Source organism: Megascapheus bottae, chromosome 6, assembly GCF_031878675.1.
Source record: "Megascapheus bottae isolate mThoBot1 chromosome 6, mThoBot2.hap1, whole genome shotgun sequence".
Classification (NCBI taxonomy): domain Eukaryota; kingdom Metazoa; phylum Chordata; class Mammalia; order Rodentia; family Geomyidae; genus Megascapheus; species Megascapheus bottae.
The window spans coordinates 25,800,170-25,811,742 of NC_143514.1; the positions used below are offsets into that span (position 1 = coordinate 25,800,170).

Genomic DNA, 11,573 nt, shown 5'->3' on the forward strand with positions numbered 1-11,573 from the left:
AAATGGTCAGAGCAACACAATTTCTTTTCTTTATTATTACTTTTTTGTGGGTCATGTGACTTGAACTCTGGGCCTGGGCTCTTCAGCTCAAGGCTACAGCTACCACCCTACCCCTGGACCTGGGCATTGTCTCTAAGCTCTTCAGCTCTACCCCTTGAGCCACAGCCTCACTTCCCTTTTTCTGTTTTCTAGTGGTTAATTGGAGATAAGAGGCTCATGTTCTTTAGTTCCCTGGCTGGCTTTGAACCACAATCCTCAGATCTCAGCCCTCTGGGTAGCTAGGATTACAGACATGAGCTTCCTTGCCCAGCACAATTTCTTTTTTTTGACTCTGCAATGTGTGTATGTGTGTGTGTGTGTGTGTGTGTGTGTGTGTGTGTGTACTTAAACAACATGATAAAGTGCAGTGAATGTAAAAGCAGTTTTCTGTTTTTGATTTAACCATTAAAACTCATATAATCTATTGCTTATAGGGGAGAGTTTGATAAAATTAATTTGAGAAAAACGTGATGTATTTGATGTATCATTTTCTGTTTTTATAAGTAAACCAAGGAGACATCTTATTTCTAGTTATAGAAAAGTGGAGAAAATATATTTTATGATTTTATTAGGTGAAGTAATAAATTTAATATTATTTTGTTGATAAAATTAAAAAAATCATTAGTCAGAGGCTGAGAGAATTACTGATTTTACTTTTGGATTTTTTTCAGAAATAATGAGTAAGATTTTACGTTTATGTAGATGAATAGGTAGAAGAAAAATGTGAACAAATACAATCATATTCAGTGTAAAAAAGATTATATTCAAAGGGCTCACAGAGATGTTTACTGTATGGATGAACCCAAGTAGGTCTATCATGCAACTATCCAGAAAACTATCTTTGAGATTCTGTAAAATGTTATGCTTGGCATACTTCACATATCAGATAAAAGGTATATTTCAAATCTAATATAAGCATTTCTGCATTTGTTGCAAAAGTAACATAGAGAGGTCATATAGTTTATTCTCATGAGGTACAGTGTGCAATGTCTTCCTAAGGCATATTGTACTGTCATACTGTCACATTGAAATAGTGGACATGGAATTGATCCACAGAGGTATTTCTATTTAAGGACTTGGTTACCTTTTCAACACATGAAATGTATTTAGTTAACATAGCATGTTCCATCCATATACTACTAAATAAGATCAATTCAGTAATCATTTATACCTTCCCCAAAATATTTCTGACTACTCACAAATAGTTTCTGTGAGGAAGCTGAGAAATCACAAGACAACATGGAGTTTCTTAGCACAGAATTTAAAATCTGGGCCTGGACCATGGCCTAATGATACAGTGCTTGCCTAGCATGCACAAAGCCCTACATTTGATTCCTTGGTACCACATACACAGAAAAAGCCAGAAGTGGTGCTGTGGGCTCGTGTTGTAGAGTTCTAGCCTTGAGAAAAAGCTCAAGTATAGTGCCCAGGACTGGTAAAAAAAAAAAAATTAAAATCTGATTCAGAAGCAAAACACTTATAAAATTATTATCTCAATCAGGTGTTGAAATAGCACTGGTCCATTTCTACTGAAGACTGTATTAACCAATAAATTATTCTGTAATTACTGTGATATTAAGGAAAGAGATATATCCTGTGCTCGGGAAGCAATGCATTATGTTCAGAGCATAGGGATTTTAGTTAATCTGATCTAGATTCAAGTATCAGTTCACCCCAGTTAACTGTGTAATTTCAAACATTCCCTTAACATCATTAGGCCCCTGTTTCTTTCTTCTGTTAAAAAAAAAGTAGAATCTAAAGTTGGGTGCCCATGGCTCACAACTATAATCCTAGCTACTCAGGAGGCTGAGATCTGAGGATTGCAATTCAAAGCCAGCCTGGGCACTAAAGTCCCTGAGATTCTTATCTCCAGCTAACCACCAGAAAACTGGAGTGGCACTGTGGCTTAAGAGGTAGAACACTAGCCTTGAGCTGAAGAGCTCAGATACAGAGCCCAGGCCCAGGGTTAAGCCCCATGTCTGACACAAAGAAAAAAAAAGTAGAAACTAGTTTATGGGATTTGGGATTTTGAGGGGTGATTTGATGATGTATGAAACAGCTCTTGGCTCCATCTATCTAGCAGTCAGTATGTTTTAATGAAAAAAACTCTTTTTTATTAATATAATCAGAAGATATTCAAAAGAAGTCAAGAACCCTGGTAGACTTGCTCAGAGTTTAGGGGGCATACAAATTCTACCTCATTTACTGTTGATACTAAAGATATCAGTGTGCTTCAGATACGTTAAGGCTTTCAGTAACTTCACTTATTTATGCACTATTCATTAGTTTATATATCTAATATTTCTTGTTTGCCTTCTCACTGCTGGCTACTGCAGTAGTAACCAAGAATACAAAGAGAAGTTAAGAACACTCAGGTTCTTCTTAAAGACTAGTAGAGAAAACATTTAACCATTATGTAACTTATCATAATGGATGTTTTGAAGACAGTATGCTGTCTTCAAATGTGTGTAACAAGGGGACAACCTGTCAAGTTCAGGAAATATTTTCCTGTGGAAGTAGCTTACCTAGTTAAAAGCTGAACTCTAATAGACTTGAAAGTGGAAAGGATAGAAAGAGCATGTGGGCAGCATAGAGGCTGAACTTTGTGTGCATTATGCTCAGTGAAATCCGTGTGGAAAGAAATCAGAAAGAAGGAAGCGAGGTCCATAAATTATGAGAGCATTTTGAGTCATTGGTAAAGAATACACAGCTTCATTCTAGGTATATTAAGAGTAAAGCCATTAAAGAGTCTAAATAGGGGCATGGTGTGATCCAATAGTCCTCTGGTTATAGTTTGTGTGGAGGGAGGGAGGTTCTGAGAGCAAAGATTTGGATATCTCTGTAGTTGAGTGTGAAATTGAGTGATTGAGGGAATTAAAGGCAGTGAGATGCCAGTAGAAAAGAATGGACTTTTGCTCCTGATCGCTGCCTTCAAGTGTGCTGATACATTTTTCCCTTCAATTTCTGTAAAGTTCTCAACAGATTGTCATAGCTTTCAGGTGAATTTCTGCTATTAAAAAGTACTGTGTATCCAGGTGCTAGTGACTCATGACTGTAATCATAGCTACTCAAGAGGCAGAGATCAGACGGATGTTTCCAAGGTGGCCCAGACAAAAGGTTTGAGACTTCTTCTCAACCTATAGCTGGGCACAGTAATGTATATGTGATCCCAGGTGGAAGAGTATAGTTACAGAATAGCTGGGGCAAAAGAAATATTCCCCAACCCCCATCTCAATAGAAAAACCTGGGTATTATGGTATGTATTTGTCGACTCAGCTACAGTGGGGAGCATAAATAGAAGTATCATGGTCTTGACTGGCCTAAACAAAAAAACAAGACTGTGTCTACAAAATAATCACAACAAAAAGCCCCAGAGATATGGCTCAAGCAGTAGAGCACCTTCTTAGCAAATGTGTAGTCCTCAGTTCAAACCATGGTACTACCAAAAAAAAAAAAAAACCAGAACAAAAAAGCAAGGTCCAATTGGGTTTATTCTTAGTCTTAATCCAAACCTCCTTCTGTCACTCCATGCTCTCTGTCCAATCATACCTTGAGAAATGAGAGACATCCCTGGAAGAGACACTTCTCACTCAGCTCTGTAATAGGTTTTTCTGGTTTTCTTGGCCTATGGAGCCTGCGTGAAGAATCAGGGAGAATCCACAAACGTCCTTCTGATATATGATGGTAGGCATACTCCTAACAGCTCTGCCTATGATGTAATCTTCAAGAAGCCATGCAAAGATTTTTACAGATTTCTCTAATGTGTGGAAGAAGCCACGGACTCTGATATCTTCTGTAACAATTTGCCTCAGTTTCTTAGTGTGGGATCCCCTTCTTAGCCAACAATTCACTCTAAGTTTGGCTTTGTTGCCTTTTGGGAAGTTCAAGCATCTTGTTATCCCAAATTGTATCATGTCCCTTTTGTTGCAATTCTTGCTTTTTTCCAGCTTAAGTTAGTGTAGAGAGCAGATCAACTGATTCTATTCACTATATAGATGCTCAACTCACCATCAAGAGACATATACCTCCTTCAGATAACCATTGCTTGTCTTTAATTTGACCTGATTTGTTTGAGAGGGCAAGAGTAGTGTCAGTTTCCCCTAGGGACTTCTTCATGTCCCCTCCAATCCTTAAATAATGTATAATATAGATAATACAGAGGGGAGAAGATGCTAGTGGGCAGATACTTAGAGGAGCACAGGTTATTCTGATGCCTCTCAGTGACTCACTGGCTCTCTGTAGGTGATGGTGGTTTCTCAGTGCTTATTGTCTTCTGCTTTGTAGTGTTGACATGAGAAAACAGTTGCCTTTTTGAAATACTAAAATGAGAGGCAAAGGAGAAGATAGTCAAAGGCATATCTCCAATTCTGATCTAGGAAACCATCGAACATGAACAGGAAAAACAACAACAAAAAAAACCCAAGATGAGCATGGAATTAGGATATTGGGGAAGCCCTGTGTCTAGTTTTGCACATTTAAAGTGTGAGCCATCTTAAGAACATATAAATTGGAAGTAATAGGCACTTGTACAAATAGCCTGGAACTCAAAGAAGTTTGACGTAGAAGTATAACTTTTTGTATTAGATAGAAGCTAAGGACAATGGTATGCATGTAACTGCCCATAAGGGATGTAGAAAACAAGGAACAGGAGATCTAGGACTGATCTTTAAAGAGCTCCAACAGTGGAAAGCTGAATAGAGGATAATCTGGCAAAAGAGACTTGAATTAAAATGATGGAAAGAAAATAAAAAGTATGATATAGAAAGGAGTCTAAAAGAAACGGGGTTTTATAAAGGAAGAAGTCAACAGCATGCTGATACTCCTAAAAAATCACACTAGCTGAAGACCAAAATATCTATTAGATTTTACAACCCAGAGATGATTTGGTGATCTTAGGGATAGTTATTTTAGGATAGCAAACATGGTAGATGGATCAAGTTAAAGAAGTAATTATCAAGAAAAAGAAGAATATAGACAATATAGTTGTGGAGGTTAAACATAGAGTGGTAGTGAGAAGAGGAAGGAAGTTTGAGGGTAAAGAGGGGATCCAGTACAGAGAGAGTTAGAGATGGAACACAGCAGAGAGAAGAAGGTCTTTGAGAGAAGAGAGAAGGACGGAAGCGAGTCTGAGGAGCCATTCTGAGCAATAGGGAACCCTCACCGACTGCGTGGTAAAGAGAGATTCAAACACCAAGCGTTCCAGGGGCTTTGGATTTGCAACTTATGCCACTGTGGAGGAAATAGACGTAGCTATGAATGCAAGACCACACAAAGTGGATGGAAGGGTCGTGGAACCAATAAGAGCCGTCTCCAGAGAAGATGCTCAGAGATTTGCTTAACTGTGAAAAAGATTTCTGTCGGTGGCATGAAAGAAGACACCTGCGAGATGATTTTGAACACTATGGGAAAATTGAAGTGATGGAAATCAGGACTGATCGAGGCAGTGGAAAGAAGAGGGGCTGTGCTTTTCTAACCTTTGACGACCCTGACTCAGTGGACAAGATTGTCATTCAGAAATACCAGACTGTGAATGACCACAGCTGTGAAGTAAGGAAAACTTCATCCAAGCAAGAGATGGCTAGTGCTTTGTCCAGCCAAAGAGGCCGAAGTGGTTCTGGAAACTTTGGTGGCAATGACAATTTTGGTCGTGGAGGAAACTTCAGTGGTCGAGGTGGCTTTGGTGGCAGCCCAGGTGGTGGTTGATATGGTGGCAGTGGGGATGGTTACAATGGATTTGGTAATGATGGTAGCAATTTTGGAGGTGGTGGAAGCTACAATGATTTTGGCAGTTACAACAATCAGGCTTCAAATTTTGGACCCATGAGGGGAGGAAACTTAGGAGGAAGAAGCTCTGTCCCCTACGGTGGTGGAGGCCAATACTTCGCCAAACCACGATACCAAGGTGGCTATGGCAGTTCCAGCAGCAGCAGTAGCTGTGGCAGTGGCAGAAGGTTTTTAAATTATTGCCAGGAAACAAAGCTTAGCAGGAGAGGAGAGCCAGAGAAGTGACAGGGAAGCTACAGGTTATACCAGATTTGTGAACTCAGCCAAGCACAGTGGTGGCAGGGCCTAGCTGCTACAGAGAAGACATGTTTTAGACAATACTCATGTGTATGGGCCAAAAAACCCCAAAAACCTCGAGGACGGTATTTGTGACTAATTGTATAACAGGTTATTTTAGTTTCTGCTCTGTGGAAAGTGTAAAGCATTTCAACAAAAGGGATTTCAATGTAGACTTGTTTTTCATTTTTTGCACCCATGCTGTTGATTGCTAAATGTAATAGTCTGATCATGACACTGAATAAATGTGCCTTTTAAAAGAAAAAAAGAAGGAGGTAATTGGGCGACATGCAGAACACAGAAAAAGAAATCAATCTCAAAAAAAAAAAAAAGAAATTCAGAAGGGATGAGTACATTTTTGTTCCGGTTTCTGGAAATCCAGTTTTGGACATTTATATCATAAAACATGAGGTTTAAGGGGGGTATTTTAATTGAATCAAAACCAGAGCATTCATTATTAGTCTTTACTATTGTCTTATAATCCTTTTAGGTTTTAAATTCCATTCGACCTAAGACTCTTTCCAAGGAAACATGTCTCTCTCCTACTCTAAAACATCCCCACATTTTGTCCCAAATATGCTCAAAGAGAAATTAATTTTTTATAGGTAGTAATTTTAGTTTGCTCATGAATGCACTTTCAAAATAAGGGTAAATGATGTATAATAAAACTATAGAAATAAGTGAGTTTGTAAGCATCTTCCCAGAGAAATAAAATGATGATTTGGAAATTCTTGAATAATCTTCAATTATGTAACTATTACTGGTGGACCAGAATGCTTTAAAAACAGGAAAAAATTTCATATGTCGCCAACTTCATATGAATTTATAAGTCTACTGGTGAGAGGATAAAGGATTTAAATTCCCTTAACACTAATCTGTTTCTGAATAAATGAATGGGAATTCTGATATATGACTAATTAGTAAACTTAATAGCTGTCTTCCAAGGAAATAAGACTGACTGAAAAGCTGAACTACTGATTCATGAATTAATTGGGTTCATGAATTAGTTCTCTAGGGTAGATGAGGAAAAAGTTTAATTTTATTCACAAATATAAAGATTTTTCCACTGCTGTTTTTCTGTCAGTTAAAAGGTAGATCCTTTTCTTGTCTTGGTGCTTCAGATTAGGTAACCTCTTGCCTTAAGCACTATTAGCTGCTGTAGTGGTTTTGAATTATTTACATCCCCCAAATTACTTGACCAAATATCCTGGATCTTACTCTGATGTAAGCAAATACTTATATTCTATTACTATACTTCTCACTTAGTGTATTATTGTAATGACTCAAATTTATGTGTAATACAGTAGGTAGTATTAGTATATTACTGCAATTTATGGAATTACGTGCATTTTATTATTATAATAATAGCAGCAAATAATGGTATTTTTAATAAGTCATACATGTTCAAAGTGCTTTGCATTTATGACTCATTTAATCCTTTTAATAACCAGTGCACTTGAGTACTATTATGGGCCTCCTTTTTTTAGAGTATATATGTGAGGCACAAGGAAGTTAAATATTTGGCCCAGAGTTACCTGACCAGAGCCAGATCCACAATCAAGAGCTCACATTCTTAGGGGTTAAGCTGTGATATGATTTTCTATGTAAAGCCAAGTTCTCATTAGTAATCAAACATATATATGTACACACATAGGACAAGGAAGGCAAATAAAAGGCACAGCATGCTTTTAAGAAGGTCTAAGTATTAAGAAGATGAATAAATGTTTCCAATATTCAATAAAAAAAACCTTTGTACTACCTCCACTATGTATCCTTCTACATGCCCTGGTAGAGCTCTTCTGCTTTAGTAAACATTCTACACATCTCTCAAGACAGGAGGCAACCCAAGTAGAGTAGTCCTTGCAGAATGTCAGTCTCATTTAACAAGTGTTTGTTTTTTGTTTTTTGCAAATATAATCAGCCCCAAGGTTCATAGATCTGTAGGGGAGATAAACATGTAAATAAATAATTATAATACAGTAAAATAAAAGGATGTGTTGGGAAAATGTGCTAGAAATGCAGTGGGGATAATGAAATGAAGAAGGATAGTAGGAAGGAGAGGTGACCTGGAATGAATCTTTGGAAAGGAAGGGCTTGCATGGGAAAGCTTATTTGCCAGACTCACTGCAGGCAAAGGCAGTTTCCTGAAAATGAAATAGGATCATATGTTCAAAGAACACATTAATATTATGAAGACCTGGGTGCAGGGAAGGAAAGGAATTGAAGATGAATCTGGATGGGACTGGAAGACTATAAAGTAATCAGGGGCTTTATTGGAGGATATGATGAGTTATTAAACAGTTGTAAACAAGGAAATGACATGATGAATTTAGTATCTGCCAGGGCCAACCGGCAGCAAACCAGGGTTCGCAGATTGGGGTTCCTGAAATAGGGGACAAGGACTAGGAAGAAAAAGAAGAGAGACAGACACACCGGGTCCGGGATGTCCGCAGTCCAGGCAAAGACTGCCGAGACTGCCGCGTTTATTTTCCACTCCCCCTTCTTCCCTCCTCCTCTCCCAGGGAACCTCCAGGTGTTACATTCATATGGTAATTCTCAGGTCATTTACATAGAATAGGGCCAGAAAGCAATAAGACAATATAGCCATCATCTGATGCAAGTCAAGGTACAGTTTGATTCCACTCTGGCTCCCAACAAGTATCCACACAAATTGAAGTCTTCTTCTAATTTATTATTACATATGAATTACATGAAATTTTGTTATTTAAAATGTGGCTCTGAGCACATAGTTTTTGTCTGCCCCCCCTTTCTAAAATAAATAAATAAATAAATACACTTACAAAATTTTACTTGGTTGGTTAATGGCCCCTAATTTTTCTCTGTTGGATTACCCTTAGCCCCAATGCCCACACTTTTCTACATCTGTCAGATTGTCTTACTGAAAGAAATTTGTGCAAAATATCTGAACAAGGATCTTCCTACTACTGTAGGAATTTGTTTTGTGAGGAGTGACTTAGAATGGGAAAAGATTGGAAATGATCCAACTGGTTTTAACACTTAGAAAAGACAATCTGGTACTTCCCGTTATCAAGTTATTGGAGTTATGTATCTTACTCTTATCTTTTCTGAAGCTAGTGCTCCTAGATTGCCTTTGTGTTTCTAAACTTTCTCCTCAAACGCCGGTATAGTCCTAAATGTAAGGATTATTTTGCTTCCTAGAACACAGTTGGCAGCCCTTTTCTTTACAGATCCTGCTGCTAGAAGAAAATTAGCTCTGGTTGGCTTTGCTCTCACAACTTGCAGAGATCTTTCTCACAGTCATCCTCTCCACACAGCCACCTGCCCAAAACAGAAGGCATATGCATTTGTCAAAGTCTTTTTCATTTTACTTCTGGCCAAGGCATGTTCAATTTTTTGCATGGAAACTCACTCCCTTCTTAAAACACCTATTATATTTGTGTCTGTCTATCTATCTATCTATCTATCTATCTATCTATCTATCTATCTATCTAACTATCTATCTAGAAAGACATTTTTTTTGCCAGTTGTGGGACTTGAACTCAGGGCCTGAGCACTGTCCTTGGACTTTTCTCAAGGCTAGAGCACTACCCTTGAGCTAAAGCAACACTTCCAGCTTTTTTTTTTTCTACGTATGTGGTACAGAGGAATTGAACCCAGGTCTTCATGCATGCTAGGCAAGCACTCTACCACTAGGCCAAACTCCCAGCCCTATGTATCTATCTATCTATCTATCTATCTATCTATCTATCTATCTATCTATCTATCTATCTATCTCTGTGTGTGTGTGTGTGTGTGTGTGTGTGTGTGTATACAAGGGTGTCCATGTTTATGTATGTGTTTGTGTCTTTTAGGCTACTTTCCATAGATAAGTGGAAAATCGTTCCTCCTTCCTTTGCCACAGAAACTTGGAGCCTTACAGTACACAGAGTGATGCAAAAAGGAAGAGAAAAGTGACTAAAAGAGGGAAAGCTAACATAAAGAGCTGTAGAGAAGACAACTACACAAGTTGTGTAGTTGATTTTCAACATATTGCCTCATGAGAACCTCTGCTACATTTGTTCACCCTTTGTCTCTCCACTTTTATGACCCCTGCTCTTACGCTATTAAGGACAGATAAATGAACAAACAAGACAAAAATAAAAGAAAACAAGAGTAGCAAAGGAAAATTCCTCTTGCCTCTTGCTTCCATTTTGAAGAGTTCTTTAGATAAATCTTATTTTTGATGCTCAGAGGCACATAGGCATTGTAACTTTGTGTTCTTCCCTTCAGAGTATCCTCCTTTGGTCTTACTGCATGTGAATGCCTAGAGACCTGCATATTTATCATGTCTCGGTGTACGGTAGATCTAGCTTCCACATACAAGAGAAAATATGTGTCTTCTGTCTCTCTGAGTTTGGCTTACCTCACTTAACATGATTTGTTATAGGTTCCTCCATTTTCCCTGCAAATGACATGATATATTTTTCTCTATGTAAAATTCCATTGTATATAGGTACCACGTTTCAGATTTTCTTTCTAAGAAAATGATAGTACCATGAAGGTACTATCATTTATGCTGGAAAATATTTTTGCTGTTTTTTTTTCTTTTCTCCAAATTCTCTCCCCTCCTTCCCTCCCTCTCTCCCATCCTTCTTCCCTCCCTCTCTCCTTCCTTCCTTCCTTCCTTCCTTCCTTCCTTCCTTCCTTCCTTCCTTCCTTCCTTTCCTTTCCTTTCTTCCTTCCTTCCTTTCCTTTCTTCCTTCCTCCTTTTGTGTTTTTTTTTCTTCTTGGTATAATAATAATCCCTTTTCTTTTAGCTAACCATCTTAACAAGGGAAGCATGCAAAGTGACTTCATCCAAGGACAGCATTTCCTTCCATACAGACTTGATTTCATAATTGCCCAGGCTTTGATGTTTGTTTCCATATTTGCTACCATCCTCGATGCTATAGTTGGTTTCCCTCATTAGGTTTTCCCTTGTAACTCGACTTCACAGAGGTAATGTACCTAACTGCATTACGAAACACTTGGGTTTGTCTGACACACCTCTCCACAGTTGCACCAACCAGGATAAAGTTGTCCTGACTGGAGGTCATCAGTGCTGTGCTGGGTTCTGATGAACTAAAACCAACATGAAAGCCAACAGATCAGGCTCTACACGATCGTCTTTGAAGCTCCTTGAAGTAAGTTCTCAGCCAGATTGCTATTACTTTAATTGTGCTGGCTTTTGTCATGCCACTTCATTGAGCCTTCAAAAATCTGATGATTACTATGGAAAGATGAAGTTTGCAGATGTAGGACTTCACTGGATTAAGGCTCTCACTTCTTTTCTCCCTGTGAGAATTTCTTTTTTCTTTTGTTATTTTATACTCTGTGCCATGGGAGATAAACTTTCTACAAGTTATCTCCACTTTATTTTGTGATGGGCTGGCCAAAAAGAAAAAGAAGACTTAAAAGGGAATGGGGCAAAAATCCTAGGCTTAATGAATGATATCTAGACGTTTTTTGTCTTA

The 11,573-nt window shown here is 38.2% G+C and overlaps 1 pseudogene; it reads left to right on the plus strand.

The window, feature by feature from the left end:
• Positions 1-1,078: 1,078 nt before the first annotated feature.
• Positions 1,079-6,048, plus strand: LOC150061580 (heterogeneous nuclear ribonucleoprotein A1-like 2; annotated as a pseudogene).
• Positions 6,049-11,573: the final 5,525 nt, after the last annotated feature.